Raw genomic sequence first — 23752 nt, forward strand, 5'->3', positions numbered from 1 at the left:
CTATTCTTATATCCTGCTGGTTCAGAAAGACAACAGACTGAGGTATCCAGCTCTTATATCTGGTTCAGGACCTAACTCATATCCTGGTTCAGGACAACAACAGACTGGCTCTACACTCTTATATCCTCTTGGTGCTGACAACAGACTCAGGATCTATAACCTTATATCCTCTTGGTGCAGGACAACAACAGACTGGTTCAGGACATCTGGTCTTATATCCTCTTGGTTCAGAACAACAACAGACTGAGGTATCTATAACTCTTATATCCTCTTGGTGCTGAAAGACAACAGACTGAGGTATCTGACCTCTTGGTGCAGAAAGACAACAGACTGAGGTATCTAACTCTTATATCTGGTTCAGAACAAACAGACTGAGCTGCTGGTTCAGGAAAAAACAGACAGGGAAAAGGTGAAACACAACAGACTGTATCTATTCTGGGTGCTGGTTCAGGAACAACCAGGTGCTGGTTCAGGACTAACAGGTGCTGGTTCAGGAACAACCAGGTGCTGGTTCAGGACCAACCAGGTGCTGGTTCAGGAACAACCAGGTGATGTTGGTTCAGGAACAACCAGGTGCTGGTTCAGGGAACAACTGGTTCAGGACCAACCAGGTGCTGGTTCAGGACCAACCAGGTGCTGGCTCAGGACAACCAGGTGCTGGTTCAGGAACAACCAGGTGCTGGTTCAGGAACAACCAGGTGCTGGTTCAGGACTAACCAGGTGCTGGTTCAGGAACAACCAGGTGCTGGTTCAGGAACAACCAGGTGCTGGTTCAGGAACAACCAGGTGCTGGTTCAGGACTAACCAGGTGCTGGTTCAGGAACAACCAGGTTGGTTCAGGAACAACCAGGTGCTGGTTCAGGAACAACAACTGGTTCAGGTGCTGGTTCAGGAACAACCAGGTGCTGGTTCAGGAACAACCAGGTGCTGGTTCAGGAACAACCAGGTGCTGGTTCAGGAACAACCAGGTGCTGGTTCAGGAACAACCAGGTGCTGGTTCAGGAACAACCAGGTGCTGGTTCAGGAACAACCAGGTGCTGGTTCAGGAACAACCAGGTGCTGGTTCAGGAACAACCAGGTGCTGGTTCAGGACCAACCAGGTGATGGTTCAGGAACAACCAGGTGCTGGTTCAGGACCAACCAGGTGATGGTTCAGGAACGACCAGGTGCTGGTTCAGGAACGACCAGGTGATGGTTCAGGGACAACCACTTTTGAAAGACAAGTGGACAAGGTCATAAACAGTATTATTCCAATGTTCCTTAACACTGATTGTGAATCCGTCTGACGAGCTGCTTATCAGGCCAATGTGTTACAAAAACATTTGATTCTCAATATGATTCTACTCTAACATCAAATCGATCTGATACATTATTTAAGACCAGGTTTAAATGAATATCTCCTCCTCTCTCTCTCTAGATCCCTCCCATGACTTTAAAACAGAAACTAAGTGGCTAGCGCTGGGATTGAACCTGATCCTCAGAGCCGAAGCATGTGTTTTACAGCCTTCTTCCATCCCCAACACCCTAGCAAGGGTTTAGGGTCTTACTCTGTCCCCATCACAATAGCAAGGGTTTAGGGTCTTACTCTATCCCCATCACCCTAGCAAGGGTTTAGGTCCTTACTCTATCCCCATCACCCTAACAAGGGTTTAGGGTCTTACTCTATCCCCACCACCCTAGCAGCAAAACTGAAACCTACTTGAACGTAACAGCGCTCACTGTTGCCCCCTAGTGGCCTGTTTCCACCTGTTTCCACATCATCTCCCAATGTCCTCAGACATGGATGGATGTTGAATACTGGGTGACCTGGCTGGACTAAGCACATGACTCACTGTTGCTCCTTAGTGGTCAGACATGTTTGGATGTTGAATACTGGGTGACCTGGCTGGACAAAGCACATGACTCACTGTTGCCCCCTAGTGGTCTGACCTGGCTGGACAAAGCACATGACTCACTGTTGCTCCCTAGTGGTCTAACCTGGCTGGACAAAGCACATTACTCACTGTTGCCCCTAGTGGTCTGACCTGGCTGGACAAAGCACATGACTCACTGTTGCCCCTAGTGGTCTGACCTGGCTGGACAAAGCACATGACTCACTGTTGCCCCTAGTGGTCTGACCTGGCTGGACAAAGCACATGACTCACTGTTGCCCCTAGTGGTCTGACCTGGCTGGACAAAGCACATGACTCACTGTTGCCCCTAGTGGTCTGACCTGGCTGGACAAAGCACATGACTCACTGTTGCCCCTAGTGGTCTGACCTGGCTGGACAAAGCACATGACTCACTGTTGCCCCCTAGTGGTCTGACCTGGCTGGACAAAGCACATGACTCACTGTTGCCCCTAGTGGTCTGACCTGGCTGGACAAAGCACATGACTGAAATCACTGTTGCCCATCGTGGTCAGGAGGACAAAGTTTCATCATTTTACCACATTCAGAGATCGATTCATAGCCAACTTTATCAAAAGTATTATAAAATAATGAATACATTTTAAACCATGTTTTGGATAATTTAAACACTTTACCTTTTTGTCATGTACATTTTCTTCTATTCATTTTTTTTTTAAAACATGGTTCAATGTAACTCAACGTAATCTATGCAATCCTCAAAAGTAATGATTCATCGTGACAGGTCCATAAACAACTACTAGTAATGCTGCATTCAGAGCTCCAAAACAAGGGTCAAATCAACATTATGATGTGACATGGTTCCATGTTTTGAACCTTCAGAGATACACATAATGATGTTACATTATGATGTCACATGGTTCTTTTCAGAACCTTCAATGATAACATTATGATGTCACATGGTTCTGTTCATGCAACCTCAAAAGTAATGATTCATGATGTCACATGGTTCATGTTCAGAACCTTCAGAGATACACATAATGATGTCCCATTATGATGTCACATGGTACCGTTCAGAACCTTCAGAGATACACATAATGATGTCCCATGGTTCTGTTCAGAACCTTCAGAGATACACATAATCACATTATGATGTCACATTATGATGTCACATGGTTCTGTTCAGAACCTTCAGAGATACACATAATGATGTCACATGGTTCTGTTCAGAACCTTCAGAGATACACATAATGATGTCCCATTATGATGTCACATGGTTCCATTCAGAACCTTCAGAGATACACATAATGATGTCACATGGTTCTGTTCAGAACCTTCAGAGATACACATAATGATGTCCCAATATGATGTCACATGGTTCTGTTCAGAACCTTCAGAGATACACATAATGATGTCCCAATATGATGTCACATGGTTCTGTTCAGAACCTTCAGAGATACACATAATGATGTCCCAATATGATGTCACATGGTTCTGTTCAGAACCTTCAGAGATACACATAATGATGTCACATGGTTCTGTTCAGAACCTTCAGAGATACACATAATGATGTCCCAATATGGTTCTGTTCAGAACCTTCAGAGATACACCCAATATGATGTCACATGGTTCTGTTCAGAACCTTCAGAGATACACATAATGATGTCCCAATATGATGTCACATGGTTCTGTTCAGAACCTTCAGAGATACACATAATGATGTCCCAATATGATGTCACATGGTTCTGTTCAGAACCTTCAGAGATACACATTATGATGTCCCATTATGATGTCACATGGTTCTGTTCAGAACCTTCAGAGATACACATTATGATGTCACAAGGTACCGTTCAGAACCTTCAGAGATACACATAATGATGTCCCATTATGATGTCACATGGTTCTGTTCAGAACCTTCAGAGATACACATAATGATGTCACATGGTTCTGTTCAGAACCTTCAGAGATACACATAATGATGTCACATGGTTCTGTTCAGAACCTTCAGAGATACACATAATGATGTCACAAGGTAAATAACCTTTCTGGTAAAAACAGTTACAAATTGCTGAGGTGTGTAAACCAAAAAAATACTTTGTTTGTCAGACGGACAATATTTAAGATGAGATGAAAAGGTGAGCTCCTAGTGAGTTCAGGAAGCCAAGCTGGCGTTCTGTGTGATGTTCACAACTGTAAATATAATAGATTTGAAACCAAAAACACTTTGTCAGATGGACAATATTTAAGATGAGATGAAAGGCGAGCTCCTAGTGAGTTCAGGAAGCCAAGCTGGCGTGGGAGCAGACCTTTAGAAAATATGCCCATTTGTTCCAACAATAAAAAACATCCCAAATCTAAATTTAGAAAGAAACAGATTTTCTTAGCATTTTGTCTTTTTTTTTCTCAACAATGAGTCGGCATCTGACGGATTCTCCTAGGCCGCATCACATATGGTCAGGCAAACAATTAAAACGTGTGTTGGTACTCTACCCTCCTTTTCTAAACGGATTACTGTTCATAAACACATTTTAAGAAACTCTCTCCCTCCAAGCCTGTTCCAACAAGATTGCACGGTTTGACCAATTTGACTTCAAATTCTGACGTTGATCTACGTTTGTCCAAACGTCAAATTTAAAAGTTGCTCAAAACGTCAAATTTGGAAGAGTTTTGGACAACCTGAGTTGTCTCTTCCTTCTGCATTAATTCCAAGTGGCTAAGTTAAGGTTTAAGGTTTAGGGTTAGGGTTAGGTTTAGGCTTAAAGTTTGGGAAAGGATTAGGTTTAGGTTTAGGTTTAAGGTTTGGGAAAGGGTTAGGTTTATGTTTAGGTTTAGGGTTAGGTTTAGGGTTAGGGTTAGGTTTAGAGTTAGATTTAGGTTTAAGGTTTGGGAAAGGTTTAGGTTTAGGGTTAGGTTTAGGGTTTGGGAAAGGGTTAGGCATTCATTCTGAATTATTAAGCGTTAAAGGTTAACCAGGAAATGAGTGTGTAGCACTGGGATTGAAAACGTGACCCTCTGAGCCGGAGCTCATGACCTAGCATCACCCAAACCTACTTGATAGTAATAGATCTCACGCCCTAGCATCACCCAAACCTACTTGATAGTAATAGAGCTCACGCCCTAGCATCACCCAAACCTACTTGATAGTAATAGAGCTCACGCCCTAGCATCACCCAAACCTACTTGATAGTAATAGAGCTCACGCCCTAGCAACACCCAAACCTACTTGATGGTAATAGAGCTCACGCCCTAGCAACACCCAAACCTACTTCATAGTAATAGTGCTCACGCCCTAGCAACACCCAAACCTACTTGATAGTAATAGAGCTCACGCCCTAGCAACACCCAAACCTACTTGATGGTAATAGAGCTCACGCCCTAGCAACACCCAAACCTACTTCATAGTAATAGAGCTCACGCCCTAGCAACACCCAAACCTACTTGATGGTAATAGAGCTCACTCCCTAGCAACACCCAAACCTACTTGATAGTAATAGAGCTCACGCCCTAGCATCACCCAAACCTACTTGATAGTAATAGAGCTCACGCCCTAGCAACACCCAAACCTACATGATGGTAATAGAGCTCACTCCCTAGCAACACCCAAACCTACTTGATGGTAATAGAGCTCACCATTGCCCCCTAGCGGTGGGTTTTAAAGGCATCTCCCGACGTCCTCGGGACATGGACAGAAGTCCAATTTGGAAGTGAATCTTGAGTGACCTGGTTGGCCTGTTGTGTGCTGCTGTGTATCACTGTAACGGTTAAAGCTGATACCTGTCAACATACTGAACCTCTGTGGTACTGTGGTGCTCTCCTCTCGCTCTCTCTCTCTCCTCTCCCCTCTCCTCTCGCTCTCTCTCTCTCTCCTCTCCTCTACTCTCTCCTCTCGCTCTCTCTCTCTCCCTCTCCTCTCGCTCTCTCTCTCTCTCTCTCCTCTCGCTCTCTCTCTCTCTCCTCTCCTCTATCCTCTCCTATCGCTCTCTCTCTCTCCCCTCTCCTCTCCCCTCTCCTCTCCCCTCTCCTCTCGCTCTCTCTCCTCTCCCCTCTCCTCTCACTCTCTCTCCTCTCCCCTCTCTTCTCGCTCTCTCTCCTCTCCCCTCTCCTCTCGCTTCCCTCTCTCCTCTCGCTCTCTCTCCTCTCCCTCTCCTCTCGCTCTCTCTCTCTCTCTCTCTCTCTCTCTCTCTCTCTCTCTCTCCCTCTCCTCTCTCCTCTCCACTCTCACTCTCTCTCCCCTCTCTCCCCTCTCTTCTCCGTTCTCTCTCTCTCCTCTCCCTTCTCTCTCTGTTCTCCCCCTCTCTCTCTCTCTTTCTCTCCCTCTCCTCTCTCTCTCTCTCTCCCTCTCCTCTCTCTCTCCCCTCTCTCTCCTCTCTTCCCCGTTCTCTCTCTCTCTGTTCTCTCACTCTCCTCTCTGGTTCTTGTCTGACACAGGTCACTGAGCTCTGAGCCCGTCTGACTGTGATACATTAACATTGACTGGAGGAGCAGGGAGAACACACTGACGCGTGCATGCATACGCCTGTGTATACGTTAGCTCCTGTGTGTGTGTGTGTGTGTGTGTGTGTGTGTCCACTATTCTCCACTGTGTGTCAGTGCCTTAGAACAGACCACGATGCTGATGTTGTGTATACGTTAGCTCCTGTGTGTGTGTGTGTGTGTGTGTGTCCACTATTCTCCACTGTGTGTCAGTGCCTTAGAACAGACCACGATGCTGATGTTGTGTATACGTTAGCTCCTGTGTGTGTGTGTGTGTGTGTGTGTGTGTGTCCACTATTCTCCACTGTGTGTGTCAGTGCCTTAGAACAGACCACGATGCTGATGTTGTGTATACGTTGTGTGTGTGTGTGTGTGTGTGTGTGTGTGTCCACTATTCTCCACTGTGTGTGTCAGTGCCTTAGAACAGACCACGATGCTGATGTTGTGTATACGTTAGCTCCTGTGTGTGTGTGTGTGTGTGTGTGTGTGTCCACTATTCTCCACTGTGTGTGTCAGTGCCTTAGAACAGACCACGATGCTGATGTTGTGTATACGTTAGCTCCTGTGTGTGTGTGTGTGTGTGTGTGTGTGTGTGTCCACTATTCTCCACTGTGTGTCAGTGCCTTAGAACAGACCACGATGCTGATGTTGTGTATACGTTAGCTCCTGTGTGTGTGTGTGTGTGTGTGTGTGTGTCCACTATTCTCCACTGTGTGTCAGTGCCTTAGAACAGACCACGATGCTGATGTTGTGTATACGTTAGCTCCTGTGTGTGTGTGTGTGTGTGTGTCCACTATTCTCCACTGTGTGTGTCAGTGCCTTAGAACAGACCACGATGCTGATGTTGTGTATACGTTAGCTCCTGTGTGTGTGTGTGTGTGTGTGTGTGTGTGTGTGTGTGTGTGTGTCCACTATTCTCCACTGTGTGTGTCAGTGCCTTAGAACAGACCACGATGCTGATGTTGTGTATACGTTAGCTCCTGTGTGTGTGTGTGTGTGTGTGTGTGTGTGTGTGTGTCCACTATTCTCCACTGTGTGTCAGTGCCTTAGAACAGACCACGATGCTGATGTTGTGTATACGTTAGCTCCTGTGTGTGTGTGTGTGTGTGTGTGTGTGTGTGTGTCTCCACTATTCTCCACTGTGTGTCAGTGCCTTAGAACAGACCACGATGCTGATGTTGTGTATACGTTAGCTCCTGTGTGTGTGTGTGTGTGTGTGTGTCTCCACTGTGTGTCACTATTCTCCACTGTGTGTCAGTGCCTTAGAACAGACCACGATGCTGATGTTGTGTATACGTTAGCTCCTGTGTGTGTGTGTGTGTGTGTGTGTGTGTGTGTCACTATTCTCCACTGTTTGTCAGTGCCTTAGAACAGACCACGATGCTGATGTTGTTTACGTTAGCTCCTGTGTGTGTGTGTGTTTGTGTGTGTGTGTGTCCACTATTCTCCACTGTTTGTCAGTGCCTTAGAACAGACCACGATGCTGATGTTGTTTATACGTTAGCTCCTGTGTGTGTGTGTGTGTGTGTGTGTGTGTGTGTGTGTGTCCACTATTCTCCACTGTGTGTGTCACTGCCTTAGAACAGACCACGATGCTGATGTTGTTTGACGTTAATGAAATGTTTTTTTATTTTTTAAATTTAATTTAACGAGTCCGTGGCCAAAGGACAGGCTTGGAGTACACACACACACGCACACAAACACACACACACACACACAGACACACGCACACACGCACACACACAGACACACACACACACACACACACACACACACACACACACAGAAAAGTCTTCAGACTAAACTTTGCTGACAGCAAACTACGCTCTAGCGCCCCACAAAGCCTGACGTCTCTCCCTTCATCTTCCTCCCTTTCACTCCCCTTCAAACCTCCAGCAACATCTTACACTCTCACCCTCGTCATCTCTCTTTCCCTCGTAATCTCTCTCTCCATCCTTCTGTCTCCTTCCATCCCACTCCCCTTCAAACCTCCAGCAACATCTTACACTCTTACCCTCGTCATCTCTCTTTCCCTCGTAATCTCTCTCTCCATCCTTCTGTCTCCTTCCATCCCTCTCCCCTTCAAACCTCCAGCAACATCTTACACTCTTTCCCTCGTCATGTCTCTCTCCATCCTTCATCCATCCTTCCATCTCTTCTTCCATCCTTCCATCCCTCTTCCTCCATCCTTCCATCTCTCCCTCCATCCTTCATCCATCCTTCCATCCCTTCCTCCATCCTTCCATCCCTTCCTCCATCCTTCCATCTCTTCCTCCATCCTTCCATCCTTCCTCCATCCTTCCATCTCTCCTCCATCCTTCATCCATCCTTCCATCTCTTCCTCCATCCTTCCATCTCTCCATCCATCCATCTTCCATCTTCATCCATCCTTCCATCTCTTCCTCCATCCTTCCATCTCTTCCTCCATCCTTCCATCTCTTCCTCCATCCTTCCATCTCTTCATCCATCCTTCCATCTCTTCATCCATCCTTCCATCTCTTCATCCATCCTTCCATCTCTCCCTCCATCTCTTCATCCATCCTTCCATCTCTTCATCCATCTTTCCATCTCTTCCTCCATCCTTCCATCTCTTCCATCTCTCCCTCCATCCTTCCATCTCTCCCTCCATCCTTCCATCTCTTCATCCATCCTTCCATCTCTTCATCCATCCTTCCATCTCTCATCCATCCTTCCATCTCTCCCTCCATCCTTCCATCTCTTCCTCCATCCTTCCATCTCTTCCTCCATCCTTCCATCTCTTCATCCATCCTTCCATCTCTTCATCCATCCTTCCATCTCTTCATCCATCCTTCCATCTCTTCCATCCTTCCATCCATCCTTCCATCTCTTCATCCATCCTTCCATCTCTTCATCCATCGTTCCATCTCTCCCATCTCTTCATCCATCCTTCCATCTCTCCCTCCATCTTTCATCCATAAGAGCTCTTCCATCTCTTAAATGTAAATCCATCCTTCCATCTTCTTCCTCCATCCTTCCATTTCTTCATCCATCCTTCCATCTCTTCATCCATCCTTCCATCTCTTCCTCCATCCTTCCATCTCTCCCTCATCCTTCCATCTCTTCCTCCATCTCTTCATCCATCCTTCCATCTCTCCCTCCATCCTTCCATCTCTTCCTCCATCCTTCCATTTCTTCCTCCATCCTTCCATCTCTTCATCCACCCTTCCATCTCTTCATCCATCCTTCCATTCCTCTTCCTCCATCCTTCCATCTCTTCATCCATCCTTCCATTCCTCTTCCTCCATCCTTCCATCTCTCCCTCCATCTCTTCGTCCATCCTTCCATCTCTTCCTCCATCCTTCCATCTCTTCCTCCATCCATCCATCCTTCCATCTCTCCCTCCATCTCTTCATCCTTCCATCTCTCCCTCCATCTCTTCATCCATCCTTCCATCCCTTCCTCCATCCTTCAATCTCTTCCTCCATCCTTCCATCTCTCCCTCCATCCTTCCATCTCTTCATCCATCCTTCCATCTCTTCATCCATCCTTCCATCTCTTCATCCATCCTTCCATCTCTTCATCCATCCTTCCATCTCTCCCTCCATCTCTTCATCCATCCTTCCATCTCTTCCTCCATCTCTTCCATCTCTTCCTCCATCTCTTCCATCCTTCCATCTCTTCCTCCATCCTTCCATCTCTTCATCCATCCTTCCATCTCTTCATCCATCCTTCCATCTCTTCATCCATCCTTCCATCTCTTCATCCATCCTTCCATCTCTCCCTCCATCTCTTCATCCATCCTTCCATCTCTTCATCCATCTTTCCATCTCTTCCTCCATCCTTCCATCTCTTCATCCATCCTTCCATCTCTTCCTCCATCCTTCCATCTCTTCATCCATCCTTCCATCTCTTCATCCATCCTTCCATCTCTTCCATCCATCCTTCCATCTCTTCCATCCATCCTCCTTCCATCTCTTTATCCATCCTTCCATCTCTTCATCCATCCTTCCATCTCTTCATCCATCCTTCCATCTCTCCATCTCTTCATCCTTCCATCTCTTCCTCCATCCTTCCTCTCTTCCATCTCTCCTCCATCTCTTCCATCTCTTCCTCCATCCTTCCATCTCTTCCTCCATCCTTCCATCTCTTCATCCATCCTTCCATCTCTCCCATCTCTTCCTCCATCCTTCCATCTCTTCCTCCATCCTTCCATCTCTTCCTCCATCCTTCCATCTCTTCATCCATCCTTCCATCTCTCCCATCTCTTCATCCATCCTTCCATCTCTTCATCCATCCTTCCTCTCCCATCTCTTCCTCCATCCTTCCATCTCTTCCTCCATCCTTCCATCTCTTCATCCATCCTTCCATCTCTCCCATCTCTTCATCCATCCTTCCATCTCTCCCATCTCTCCCTCCATCCTTCCATCTCTTCCATCTTTTCCTCCATCCTTCCATCTCTTCCTCCATCCTTCCATCTCTTCATCCATCCTTCCATCTCTTCATCCATCCTTCCATCTCTTCCTCCATCCTTCCATCTCTTCCTCCATCCTTCCATCTCTTCCTCCATCCTTCCATCTCTTCATCCATCCTTCCATCTCTTCCTCCATCCTTCCATCTCTTCATCCATCCTTCCATCTCTTCCATCTCTTCCTCCATCCTTCCATCTCTTCATCCATCCTTCCATCCTTCCATCTCTTCATCCATCCTTCCATCCTTCCATCTCTTCATCCATCCTTCCATCTCTTCCATCTCTTCATCCATCCTTCCATCTCTCCCATCTCTTCATCCATCCTTCCATCTCTTCCTCCATCCTTCCATCTCTTCCTCCATCCTTCCATCTCTTCCTCCATCCTTCCATCTCTTCCTCCATCCTTCCATCTCTTCATCCATCCTTCCATCTCTTCTCCATCCATCCTTCCATCTCTTCCATCTCTTCCATCTCTTCCATCCATCCTTCCATCTCTTCCTCCATCCTTCCATCTCTTCCTCCATCCTTCCATCTCTTCATCCATCCTTCCATCTCTTCATCCATCCTTCCATCTCTTCCTCCATCCTTCCATCTCATCTCCTTCCATCTCTTCCCACCCTTCCATCCTTCCATCTCTTCATCCATCCTTCCATCTCCTTCCATCTCATCCTTCCATCTCCCCTTCATCCATCCTTCCATCTCCCCCTCCCTTCCATCTCCCCCTCCATCCTTCCATCTCCCCCTCCATCCCTCCATCTCCCCCCCATCCTTCCATCTCCCCCATCCCATCCCCCCCTCCCTCCCTCCCTCCATCCCTCCATCTCCCCCCTCCATCCTTCCATCTCCCCCCCCCCTCCATCCTTCCATCTCCCCCTCCCTCCATCCTTCCATCTCTCACATCTCTCTCACATTTTCAATTCAATTCAAATGAGCTTCATTATTATGACGAGACATCGTCTCTAACGCTGCCAAAAAACAAACGTGTGGGACGATGGTGTTTCCATGCTGACGAGCTTCATAATAATACACAATGACTGATCGTGACTCATAGAACAGAGGAGGACGATGAGCAAATATTATAGTGTCTGTCACTCTCTGGCGCTCTCTTTCTCTCTCTCACCCTCTGGTTAAGTGTGCCTTGAATTCTAAATATATCACAGACAGTGTCACCAGCAAAGCACCCCCCCCACACCAACATAACACCTCCTCCTCCATGCTTCACAGTTTGAACCACAGATGCGGAGATCATCTGTTCACCTACTCCGCGTCTCACAAAGACATGCCGGTTGGAACCAAAAATAGCAAATTTGGACTCATCAGACCAAAGGACAGATGTCCACCGGTCTAATGTCCACTGCTCGTGTTTCTTCTTGACCCAAGCAAGTCTCTACTTCTTAGTGTCCTTTAGTAGTGGTTTCTCTGCTGCAATTCAACCATGAAGGACTGATTCACGCAGTCTCCTCTGAACAGTTGATGTTGAGATGTGTCTGTTACTTGAACTCTGTGAAGTATTGATTTGGGCTGCAATCTGAGGCTGGTAACTCTAATGAACTTCTCCTCTGCAGCAGAGGTAACTCTGGGTCTTCCTTTCCTGTGGCAGTCCTCATGAGAGACAGGTAACTCTAATGAACTTCTCCTCTGCAGCAGAGGTAACTCTGGGTTACATCCTTTCCTGTGGCAGTCCTCATGAGAGAGAGGTCACTCTAATGAACTTCTCCTCTGCAGCAGAGGTAACTCTGGGTCTTCCTTTCCTGTGGCAGTCCTCATGAGAGACAGGTAACTCTAATGAACTTCTCCTCTGCAGCAGAGGTAACTCTGGGTTACATCCTTTCCTGTGGCAGTCCTCACGAGAGCCAGTTTCATCATATCGCTTGATGGTTTTTGGGACTGCAACTTTCAAAGTCCCTTGAAGTTTTCCGTGTTGTCTGACCTACTGCTTTGCGTAATGTATTGTTGTCTCTTTGTGGTGTTGTCTGATGTATTGTTGTCTCTTTGTGGTGTTGTCTGATGTATTGTTGTCTGATGTATTGTTGTCTCTTTGTGGTGTTGTCTGATGTATTGTTGTCTGATGTATTGTTGTCTGATGTATTGTTGTCTCTTTGTGGTGTTGTCTGATGTATTGTTGTCTCTTTGTGGTGTTGTCTGATGTATTGTTGTCTCTTTTACACCTCCTCTCTTCTCCAGACCATTTCCGGAGACCTCCTCCCTTACCTCACCTCGCTCATCAACTCATCCCTGACCGTCTGATGCTATTCCCTTCCGTTTCAAGAGAGCGAGAGTTGTCCCTTCTGAAAAAACCTGACTGATTGATGTCAACAACTACAGACCAGTATCCCTTGTTGTTTCTTTTCTCTCCAAAACTCTTGAACGTGTTGTCCTTGGCCAGCTCTCCCGCTATCTCTCTGAATGACCTGTTGTCTCAGTGGTTTCAAGACTGTCATTCAACTGAGACTGCTCTTCTCTGTATCACGGAGGCGCTCCGCACTGCTAAAGCTAACTCTCTCTCCTCTGCTCTCATCCTTCTAGACCTATCGGCTGTTTCGATACTGATGAACCATCAGATCCTCCTCTCCACCCTCTCCGATTGTTGTCTCTTTGTGGTGTTGTTGCGTCCTACCTGACAGGTCTCTTTGTGGCGTTGTCTGATGAATATTGTCCACACCACGTGCTCTCACCACTGGTGTCCCCCAGGGCTCTGTTCTAGGCCCTCTCCTATTCTCGCTATGTACCAAGTCACTTTGGCTCTGTCATAACCTCACATGGTCTCTCCTATCATTGTCTCTTTGCAGACTGACATGTATTAATCTTCTCCTTTCCCCCTGTCTGATCTGATGACCAGGTGGCTGATGTATTGCATCTCTGCATGTCTGGCTGACATATCCGTGTGGATGACGGATCACCACCTCAAGCTGAACCTGGCAAGACGGTAGCTGTCTTCCTCCCGGGAAGGACTGCCCGTTCCATGATCTCGTTCACGGTTGACAACTCCATTGTGTCCTCCTCCCAGAGCGCTAAGAACCTTGGCGTGATCCTGGACAACACCCTGTCGTTCTCAACTAACATCAAGGCGGTGGCTGATTCCTGTAGGTTCATGCTTTACAACATCCGTCTGAGTGACCCTGTCTCTTTGGAAGTTGTCTGAGGTCCTGTTCCAGGCACTTGTCATCTCCCGTCTGGATTACTGTTGTCGCTGTTGGCTGGGCTCCCTGCCTGTGTTAAACCCCTGAACTCATCCAGAACGTCTCTTTGTGGTGTTCAACCTTCCCAAGTTCTCTCACGTCACCCCGTCCTCCGCTCCCTCCACTGGCTTCCAGTTGAAGCTCGCATCCGCTACTGACCATGGTGCTTGCCTGTCGGAGCTGTGAGGGGTCGGCACCTCAGTACCTCCAGGCTCTGATCAGGCCTTGTCCCAAACAAGGGCATGTTCATCCACCTCTGGCCTTGTCCCTACCACTGAGGAAGTACAGTTCCCGCTCAGCCCAGTCAAAACTGTTGTCTGCTGCTCTGGCCCCCAATGGTGGAACAAACTCCCTGTGCCAGTTGTCTGGAGTCAATCACCACCTTCCGGTTGACACCTGAAACCCCACCTCTTTAAGGAATACCTGGATGGATTGTCTGTCCCCTGAAAAGATTTAGATGCACTACTGTTCCACTGGAGGTCATAAGTCTGAATGTTGTCTGACCAATTTGTTGTCTGATCTGGATAAGAGCGTCTGCTAAATGACTTAAATGTAAATGTAATGTCTTTGTGGTGTTGTCTGATGTATTGTTGTCTGATGTATTGTTGTCTCTGTGTGGTGTTGTCTGATGTATTGTTGTCTCTTTGTGGTGTTGTCTGATGTATTGTTGTCTCTTTGTGGTGTTGTCTGGTATTGTTGTCTGATGTATTGTTGTCTCTTTGTGGTGTTGTCTGATGTATTGTTGTCTGATGTATTGTTGTCTCTTTGTGGTGTTGTCTGATGTATTGTTGTCTGATGTATTGTTGTCTGATGTATTGTTGTCTCTGTGTGGTGTTGTCTGATGTATTGTTGTCTGATGTATTGTTGTCTGATGTATTGTTGTCTGATGTATTGTTGTCTCTTTGTGGTGTTGTCTGATGTATTGTTGTCTGATGTATTGTTGTCTGATGTATTGTTGTCTCATGTATTGTTGTCTGATGTATTGTTGTCTCTTTGTAGTGTTGTCTGATGTATTGTTGTCTCTTTGTGGTGTTGTCTGATGTATTGTTGTCTCTTTGTGGTGTTGTCTGATGTATTGTTGTCTCTTTGTGGTGTTGTCTGATGTATTGTTGTCTGATGTATTGTTGTCTGATGTATTGTTGTCTCTTTGTGGTGTTGTCTGATGTATTGTTGTCTCTTTGTGGTGTTGTCTGATGTATTGTTGTCTGATGTATTGTTGTCTCTTTGTAGTGTTGTCTGATGTATTGTTGTCTCTTTGTGGTGTTGTCTGATGTATTGTTGTCTGATTTATTGTTGTCTCTTTGTGGTGTTGTCTGATTTATTGTTGTCTCTTTGTGGTGTTGTCTGATGTATTGTTGTCTCTTTGTGGTGTTGTCTGATGTATTGTTGTCTCTTTGTGGTGTTGTCTGATGTATTGTTGTCTCTTTGTGGTGTTGTCTGATGTATTGTTGTCTCTTTGTGGTGTTGTCTGATGTATTGTTGTCTGATGTATTGTTGTCTGATGTATTGTTGTCTGATGTATTGTTGTCTCTTTGTGGTGTTGTCTGATGTATTGTTGTCTGATGTATTGTTGTCTGATGTATTGTTGTCTCTTTGTGGTGTTGTCTGATGTATTGTTGTCTGATGTATTGTTGTCTCTTTGTGGTGTTGTCTGATGTATTGTTGTCTCTTTGTGGTGTTGTCTGATGTATTGTTGTCTCTTTGTGGTGTTGTCTGATGTATTGTTGTCTGATGTATTGTTGTCTGATGTATTGTTGTCTGATGTATTGTTGTCTGATGTATTGTTGTCTGATGTATTGTTGTCTCTTTGTGGTGTTGTCTGATGTATTGTTGTCTCTTTGTGGTGTTGTCTCTTTGTGGTGTTGTCTCTTTGTGCTGTTGTCTCTTTGTGGTGTTGTCTGATGTATTGTTGTCTCTTTGTGGTGTTGTCTCTTTGTGGTGTTGTCTGATGTATTGTTGTCTCTTTGTGGTATTGTCTCTTTGTGGTGTTGTCTGATGTATTGTTGTCTCTTTGTGGTGTTGTCTGATGTATTGTTGTCTGATGTATTGTTGTCTGATGTATTGTTGTCTCTTTGTGGTGTTGTCTGATGTGTTGTTGTCTGATGTATTGTTGTCTCTTTGTGGTGTTGTCTGATGTATTGTTGTCTCTTTGTGGTGTTGTCTGATGTATTGTTGTCTGATGTGTTGTTGTCTGATGTATTGTTGTCTGATGTATTGTTGTCTCTTTGTGGTGTTGTCTGATGTATTGTTGTCTCTTTGTGGTGTTGTCTGATGTATTGTTGTCTCTTTGTGGTGTTGTCTGATGTATTGTTGTCTCTTTGTGGTGTTGTCTCTTTGTGGTGTTGTCTCTTTGTGGTGTTGTCTCTTTGTGGTGTTGTCTCTTTGTGGTGTTGTCTGATGTATTGTTGTCTCTTTGTGGTGTTGTCTGATGTATTGTTGTCTGATGTATTGTTGTCTCTGTGTGGTGTTGTCTGATGTATTGTTGTCTGATGTATTGTTGTCTCTTTGTGGTGTTGTCTGATGTATTGTTGTCTCTGTGTGGTGTTGTCTGATGTATTGTTGTCTCTTTGTGGTGTTGTCTGATGTATTGTTGTCTGATGTATTGTTGTCTCTTTGTGGTGTTGTCTGATGTATTGTTGTCTCTTTGTGGTGTTGTCTGATGTATTGTTGTCTGATGTATTGTTGTCTCTTTGTGGTGTTGTCTGATGTATTGTTGTCTGATGTATTGTTGTCTGATGTATTGTTGTCTCTTTGTGGTGTTGTCTGATGTATTGTTGTCTCTTTGTGGTGTTGTCTGATGTATTGTTGTTGATGTATTGTTGTCTGATGTATTATTGTCTCTTTGTGGTGGTGTCTGATGTATTGTTGTCTCTTTGTGGTGTTGTCTGATGTATTGTTGTCTCTTTGTGGTGTTGTCTGATGTGTTGTTGTCTCTTTGTGGTGTTGTCTGATGTATTGTTGTCTGATTGTCTGATGTGTTGTCTCTTTGTGGTGTTGTCTGATGTATTGTTGTCTCTTTGTGGTGTTGTCTGATGTATTGTTGTCTCTTTGTGGTGTTGTCTGATGTATTGTTGTCTCTTTGTGGTGTTGTCTGATGTATTGTTGTCTCTTTGTATTGTTGTCTGATGTATTGTTGTCTCTTTGTGGTGTTGTCTGATGTATTGTTGTCTCTTTGTGGTGTTGTCTGATGTATTGTTGTCTCTTTGTGGTGTTGTCTGATGTATTGTTGTCTGATGTATTGTTGTCTCTTTGTGGTGTTGTCTGATGTATTGTTGTCTGATGTATTGTTGTCTGATGTATTGTTGTCTCTTTGTGGTGTTGTCTGATGTATTGTTGTCTCTTTGTGGTGTTGTCTGTATTGTTGTGGTGTTGTCTGATGTATTGTTGTCTCTTTGTGGTGTTGTCTGATGTATTGTTGTCTCTTTGTGGTGTTGTCTGATGTATTGTTGTCTCTTTGTGGTGTTGTCTGATGTATTGTTGTCTCTTTGTGGTGTTGTCTGATGTATTGTTGTCTCTTTGTGGTGTTGTCTGATGTATTGTTGTCTCTTTGTGGTGTTGTCTGATGTATTGTTGTCTCTTTGTGGTGTTGTCTGATGTATTGTTGTCTCTTTGTGGTGTTGTCTGATGTATTGTTGTCTGATGTATTGTTGTCTGATGTATTGTTGTCTGATGTATTGTTGTCTCTTTGTGCTGTTGTCTGATGTATTGTTGTCTGATGTATTGTTGTCTCTTTGTGGTGTTGTCTGATGTATTGTTGTCTCTTGTGTTGTTGTCTGATGTATTGTTGTCTCTTTGTGGTGTTGTCTGATGTATTGTTGTCTCTTTGTTGGTGTTGTCTGATGTATTGTTGTCTCTTTGTGGTGTTGTCTGATGTATTGTTGTCTCTTTGTGGTGTTGTCTGATGTATTGTTGTCTCTTTGTGGTGTTGTCTGATGTATTGTTGTCTGATGTATTGTTGTCTGATGTATTGTTGTCTGATGTATTGTTGTCTCTTTGTGGTGTTGTCTGATGTATTGTTGTCTCTGATGTATTGTTGTCTCTTTGTGGTGTTGTCTGATGTATTGTTGTCTGATGATGTATTGTTGTCTCTTTGTGGTGTTGTCTGATGTATTGTTGTCTCTTTGTGGTGTTGTCTGATGTATTGTTGTCTCTTTGTATGTTGTCTCTTTGTTGTCTGATGTATTGTTGTCTTTTGTCTGTTGTGTATGTTGTCTGATGTATTGTTGTCTCTTTGTGGTGTTGTCTGATGTATTGTTGTCTCTTTGTTGTTGTCTGATGTATTGTTGTCTGATGTATTGTTGTCTGATGTGGTGTTGTCTCTTTGTGGTGTTGTCTGATGTATTGTTGTCTGATGTATTGTTGTCTCTTTGTGTTGTCTGATGTATTGTTGTCTCTTTGTGGTGTTGTCTGATGTATTGTTGTCTCTTTGTGGTGTTGTCTGATGTATTGTTGTCTCTTTGTGGTGTTGTCTGATGTATTGTTGTCTCTTTGTGGTGTTGTCTGATGTATTGTTGTCTGATGTATTGTTGTCTGATGTATTGTTGTCTCTTTGTGGTGTTGTCTGATGTATTGTTGTCTCTTTGTATTGTTGTCTGATGTATTGTTGTCTGATGTATTGTTGTCTGTGTGTTGTCTGATGTATTGTTGTCTGATGTGTTGTTGTCTGATGTATTGTTGTCTGATGTATTGTTGTCTCTTTGTGGTGTTGTCTGATGTATTGTTGTCTCTTTGTGGTGTTGTCTTGTATTGTTGTCTCTTTGTGGTGTTGTCTGATGTATTGTTGTCTCTTTGTGGTGTTGTCTGATGTATTGTTGTCTCTTGTGGTGTTGTCTGATGTATTGTCTCTTTGTGGTGTTGTCTGATGTGTTGTCTCTTTGTGTTGTCTGATGTATTGTTGTCTCTTTGTGGTGTTGTCTGATGTATTGTTGTCTGATGTATTTGTCTGTGTATTGTTGTCTCTGTTGTCTGATGTATTGTTGTCTGATGTATTGTTGTCTCTTTGTGGTGTTGTCTGATGTATTGTTGTCTCTTTGTGGTGTTGTCTGATGTATTGTTGTCTCTTTGTGGTGTTGTCTGATGTATTGTTGTCTGATGTATTGTTGTCTCTTTGTGGTGTTGTCTGATGTATTGTTGTCTCTTTGTGGTGTTGTCTGATGTATTGTTGTCTGATGTATTGTTGTCTTTTGTGGTGTTGTCTGATGTATTGTTGTCTGATGTATTGTTGTCTCTTTGTGGTGTTGTCTGATGTATTGTTGTCTCTTTGTGGTGTTGTCTGATGTATTGTTGTCTCTTTGTGGTGTTGTCTGATGTATGTTGTCTGATGTATTGTTGTCTGATGTATTGTTGTCTCTTTGTGGTGTTGTCTGATGTATTGTTGTCTCTTTGTGGTGTTGTCTGATGTATTGTTGTCTCTTTGTGGTGTTGTCTGATGTATTGTTGTCTCTTTGTGGTGTTGTCTGATGTATTGTTGTCTCTTGTGGTGTTGTTGTCTGATGTATTGTTGTCTCTTTGTGGTGTTGTCTGATGTATTGTTGTCTCTTTGTGGTGTTGTCTGATGTATTGTTGTCTGATGTATTGTTGTTGTCTGATGTATTGTTGTCTCTTTGTGGTGTTGTCTGATGTATTGTTGTCTCTTTGTGGTGTTGTTGTCTGATGTATTGTTGTCTCTTTGTGGTGTTGTCTGATGTATTGTTGTCTCTTTGTGGTGTTGTCTGATGTATTGTTGTCTCTTTGATGTATTGTTGTCTCTTTGTGTATGTTGTCTGATGTATTGTTGTCTGATGTATTGTTGTCTGATTTTGTCTCTTTGTGGTGTTGTCTGATGTATTGTTGTCTCTTTGTGGTGTTGTCTCTTTGATGTATTGTTGTCTCTTTGTGGTGTTGTCTGATGTATTGTTGTCTCTTTGTGGTGTTGTCTGATGTATTGTTGTCTCTTTGTGGTGTTGTCTGATGTATTGTTGTCTCTTTGTGGTGTTGTCTGATGTATTGTTGTCTCTTTGTGGTGTTGTCTGATGTATTGTTGTCTGATGTATGTTGTCTGATGTATTGTTGTCTGATGTATTGTTGTCTGATTATTGTTGTCTGATGTATTGTTGTCTCTTTGTGGTGTTGTCTGATGTATTGTTGTCTCTTTGATGTATTGTTGTCTCTTTGTGGTGTTGTCTGATGTATTGTTGTCTCTTTGTGGTGTTGTCTGATGTATTGTTGTCTCTTTGTGGTGTTGTCTGATGTATTGTTGTCTCTTTGTGGTGTTGTCTGATTGTTGTCTGATGTATTGTTGTCTCTTTGTGGTGTTGTCTGATGTATTGTTGTCTCTTTGTGGTGTTGTCTGATGTATTGTTGTCTGATGTATTGTTGTCTCTTTGTGGTGTTGTCTGATGTATTGTTGTCTGATGTATTGTTGTCTGATGTATTGTTGTCTGATTTATTGTTGTCTCTTTGTGGTGTTGTCTGATGTATTGTTGTCTCTTTGTGGTGTTGTCTGATGTATTGTTGTCTCTTTGTTGTCTCTTTGTGTTTGTCTGATGTATTGTTGTCTCTTTGTGTTGTGTTGTTGTCTCTTTGTAGTGTTGTCTGATGTATTGTTGTCTCTTTGTGGTGTTGTCTGATGTATTGTTGTCTGATGTATTGTTGTCTGATGTATTGTTGTCTCTTTGTGGTGTTGTCTGATGTATTGTTGTCTCTTTGTGGTGTTGTCTGATGTATTGTTGTCTGATGTATTGTTGTCTGATTTGTGGTGTTGTCTGGTGTTGTCTGATGTATTGTTGTCTGATGTATTGTTGTCTGATGTATTGTTGTCTCTTTGTGGTGTTGTCTGATGTATTGTTGTCTCTTTGTGGTGTTGTCTGATGTATTGTTGTCTCTTTGTGGTGTTGTCTGATGTATTGTTGTCTCTTTGTGGTGTTGTCTGATGTATTGTTGTCTCTTTGTGGTGTTGTCTGATGTATTGTTGTCTGATGTTGTTGTCTGATGTATTGTTGTCTTTGTATTGTTGTCTGATGTATTGTTGTCTCTTTGTGGTGTTGTCTGATGTATTGTTGTCTGATGTATTGTTGTCTGATGTATTGTTGTCTCTTTGTGGTGTTGTCTGATGTATTGTTGTCTGATGTATTGTTGTCTCTTTGTGGTGTTGTCTGATGTATTGTTGTCTCTTTGTGGTGTTGTCTGATGTATTGTTGTCTCTTTGTGGTGTTGTCTGATGTATTGTTGTCTGATGTATTGTTGTCTGATGTATTGTTGTCTCTTTGTATTGTTGTCTGATGTATTGTTGTCTCTTTGTGGTGTTGTCTGATGTATTGTTGTCTCTTTGTGGTGTTGTCTGATGTATTGTTGTCTGATGTATTGTTGTCTCTTTGTGGTGTTGTCTGATGTATTGTTGTCTCTTTGTGGTGTTGTCTCTTTGTATTGTTGTCTGATGTATTGTTGTCTGATGTATTGTTGTCTCTTTGTGGTGTTGTCTGATGTATTGTTGTCTGATGTATTGTTGTCTGATGTATTGTTGTCTGATGTATTGTTGTCTGATGTATTGTTGTCTGATTGTATTGTTGTCTGATTATTGTTGTCTGTTGTTGTCTGATGTATTGTTGTCTCTTTGTGGTGTTGTCTGATGTATAGTTGTCTCTTTGTGGTGTTGTCTGATGTATTGTTGTCTCGTTGTGGTGTTGTCTGATGTATTGTTGTCTGATGTATTGTTGTCTCTTTGTATTGTTGTCTGATGTATTGTTGTCTCTTTGTGGTGTTGTCTGATGTATTGTTGTCTCTTTGTGGTGTTGTCTGATGTATTGTTGTCTCTTTGTGGTGTTGTCTGATGTATTGTTGTCTCTTTGTATTGTTGTCTCTTTTGTGTCTCTGTTGTCTGATGTATTGTTGTCTCTGTTGTTGTGGTGTTGTCTGATGTATTGTTGTCTGATGTATTGTTGTCTCTTTGTGGTGTTGTCTGATGTATTGTTGTCTGATGTATTGTTGTCTCTTTGTGGTGTTGTCTGATGTATTGTTGTCTCTTTGTGGTGTTGTCTGATGTATTGTTGTCTCTTTGTGGTGTTGTCTGATGTATTGTTGTCTGATGTATTGTTGTCTCTTTGTGGTGTTGTCTGATGTATTGTTGTCTCTTTGTGGTGTTGTCTGATGTATTGTTGTCTCTTTGTGGTGTTGTCTGATGTATTGTTGTCTCTTTGTGGTGTTGTCTGATGTATTGTTGTCTCTTTGTTGTCTGATGTATTGTTGTCTCTTTGTGGTGTTGTCTGATGTATTGTTGTCTCTTTGTGGTGTTGTCTGATGTATTGTTGTTGATGTATTGTTGTCTGATGTATTGTTGTCTCTTTGTGGTGTTGTCTGATGTATTGTTGTCTCTTTTGTTGTCTCTTTGTGTTGTCTGATGTATTGTTGTCTCTTTGTGGTGTTGTCTGATGTATTGTTGTCTCTTTGTGGTGTTGTCTGATGTATTGTTGTCTGATGTTTGTTGTCTGATGTATTGTTGTCTCTTTGTGGTGTTGTCTGATGTATTGTTGTCTGATTGTGGTGTTGTCTGATGTATTGTTGTCTGATGTATTGTTGTCTGATGTATTGTTGTCTCTTTGTATTGTTGTCTGATGTATTGTTGTCTGATGTATTGTTGTCTGATGTATTGTTGTCTCTTTGTGGTGTTGTCTGATGTATTGTTGTCTCTTTGTGGTGTTGTCTGATGTATTGTTGTCTGATGTATTGTTGTCTGATGTATTGTTGTCTTTGTGGTGTTGTCTGATGTATTGTTGTCTGTGGTGTTGTCTGATGTATTGTTGTCTGATGTATTGTTGTCTCTTTGTGGTGTTGTCTGATGTATTGTTGTCTCTTTGTGGTGTTGTCTGATGTATTGTTGTCTCTTTGTGGTGTTGTCTGATGTATTGTTGTCTCTTTGTGGTGTTGTCTGATGTATTGTTGTCTCTTTGTGGTGTTGTCTGATGTATTGTTGTCTCTTTGTGGTGTTGTCTGATGTATTGTTGTCTCTTTGTGGTGTTGTCTGATGTATTGTTGTCTCTTTGTGGTGTTGTCTGATGTATTGTTGTCTCTTTGTATTGTTGTCTGATGTATTGTTGTCTGATGTATTGTTGTCTGATGTATTGTTGTCTGATGTATTGTTGTCTCTTTGTGGTGTTGTCTGATGTATTGTTGTCTGATGTATTGTTGTCTCTTTGTGGTGTTGTCTGATGTATTGTTGTCTCTTTGTATTGTTGTCTGATGTATTGTTGTCTCTTTGTGTGTTGTCTGATGTATTGTTGTCTCTTTGTGTGTTGTCTGATGTATTGTTGTCTGATGTATTGTTGTCTCTTTGTGGTGTTGTCTGATGTATTGTTGTCTCTTTGTGGTGTTGTCTGATGTATTGTTGTCTGATGTATTGTTGTCTCTTTGTATTGTTGTCTGATGTATTGTTGTCTGATGTATTGTTGTCTGATGTATTGTTGTCTGATTTATTGTTGTCTCTTTGTGGTGTTGTCTGATGTATTGTTGTCTCTTTGTGGTGTTGTCTGATGTATTGTTGTCTCTTTGTGGTGTTGTCTGATGTATTGTTGTCTCTTTGTGGTGTTGTCTGATGTATTGTTGTCTGATGTATTGTTGTCTCTGATGTGGTGTTGTCTGATGTATTGTTGTCTGATGTATTGTTGTCTCTTTGTGGTGTTGTCTGATGTATTGTTGTCTCTTTGTGGTGTTGTCTGATGTATTGTTGTCTCTTTGTGGTGTTGTCTGATGTATTGTTGTCTCTTTGTGGTGTTGTCTGTATTGTTGTCTTTGTGGTGTTGTCTGATGTATTGTTGTCTCTTTGTGGTGTTGTCTGATGTATTGTTGTCTCT

This window comes from Oncorhynchus nerka, linkage group LG26 (assembly GCF_034236695.1).
Source record: "Oncorhynchus nerka isolate Pitt River linkage group LG26, Oner_Uvic_2.0, whole genome shotgun sequence".
NCBI lineage: Eukaryota > Metazoa > Chordata > Actinopteri > Salmoniformes > Salmonidae > Oncorhynchus > Oncorhynchus nerka.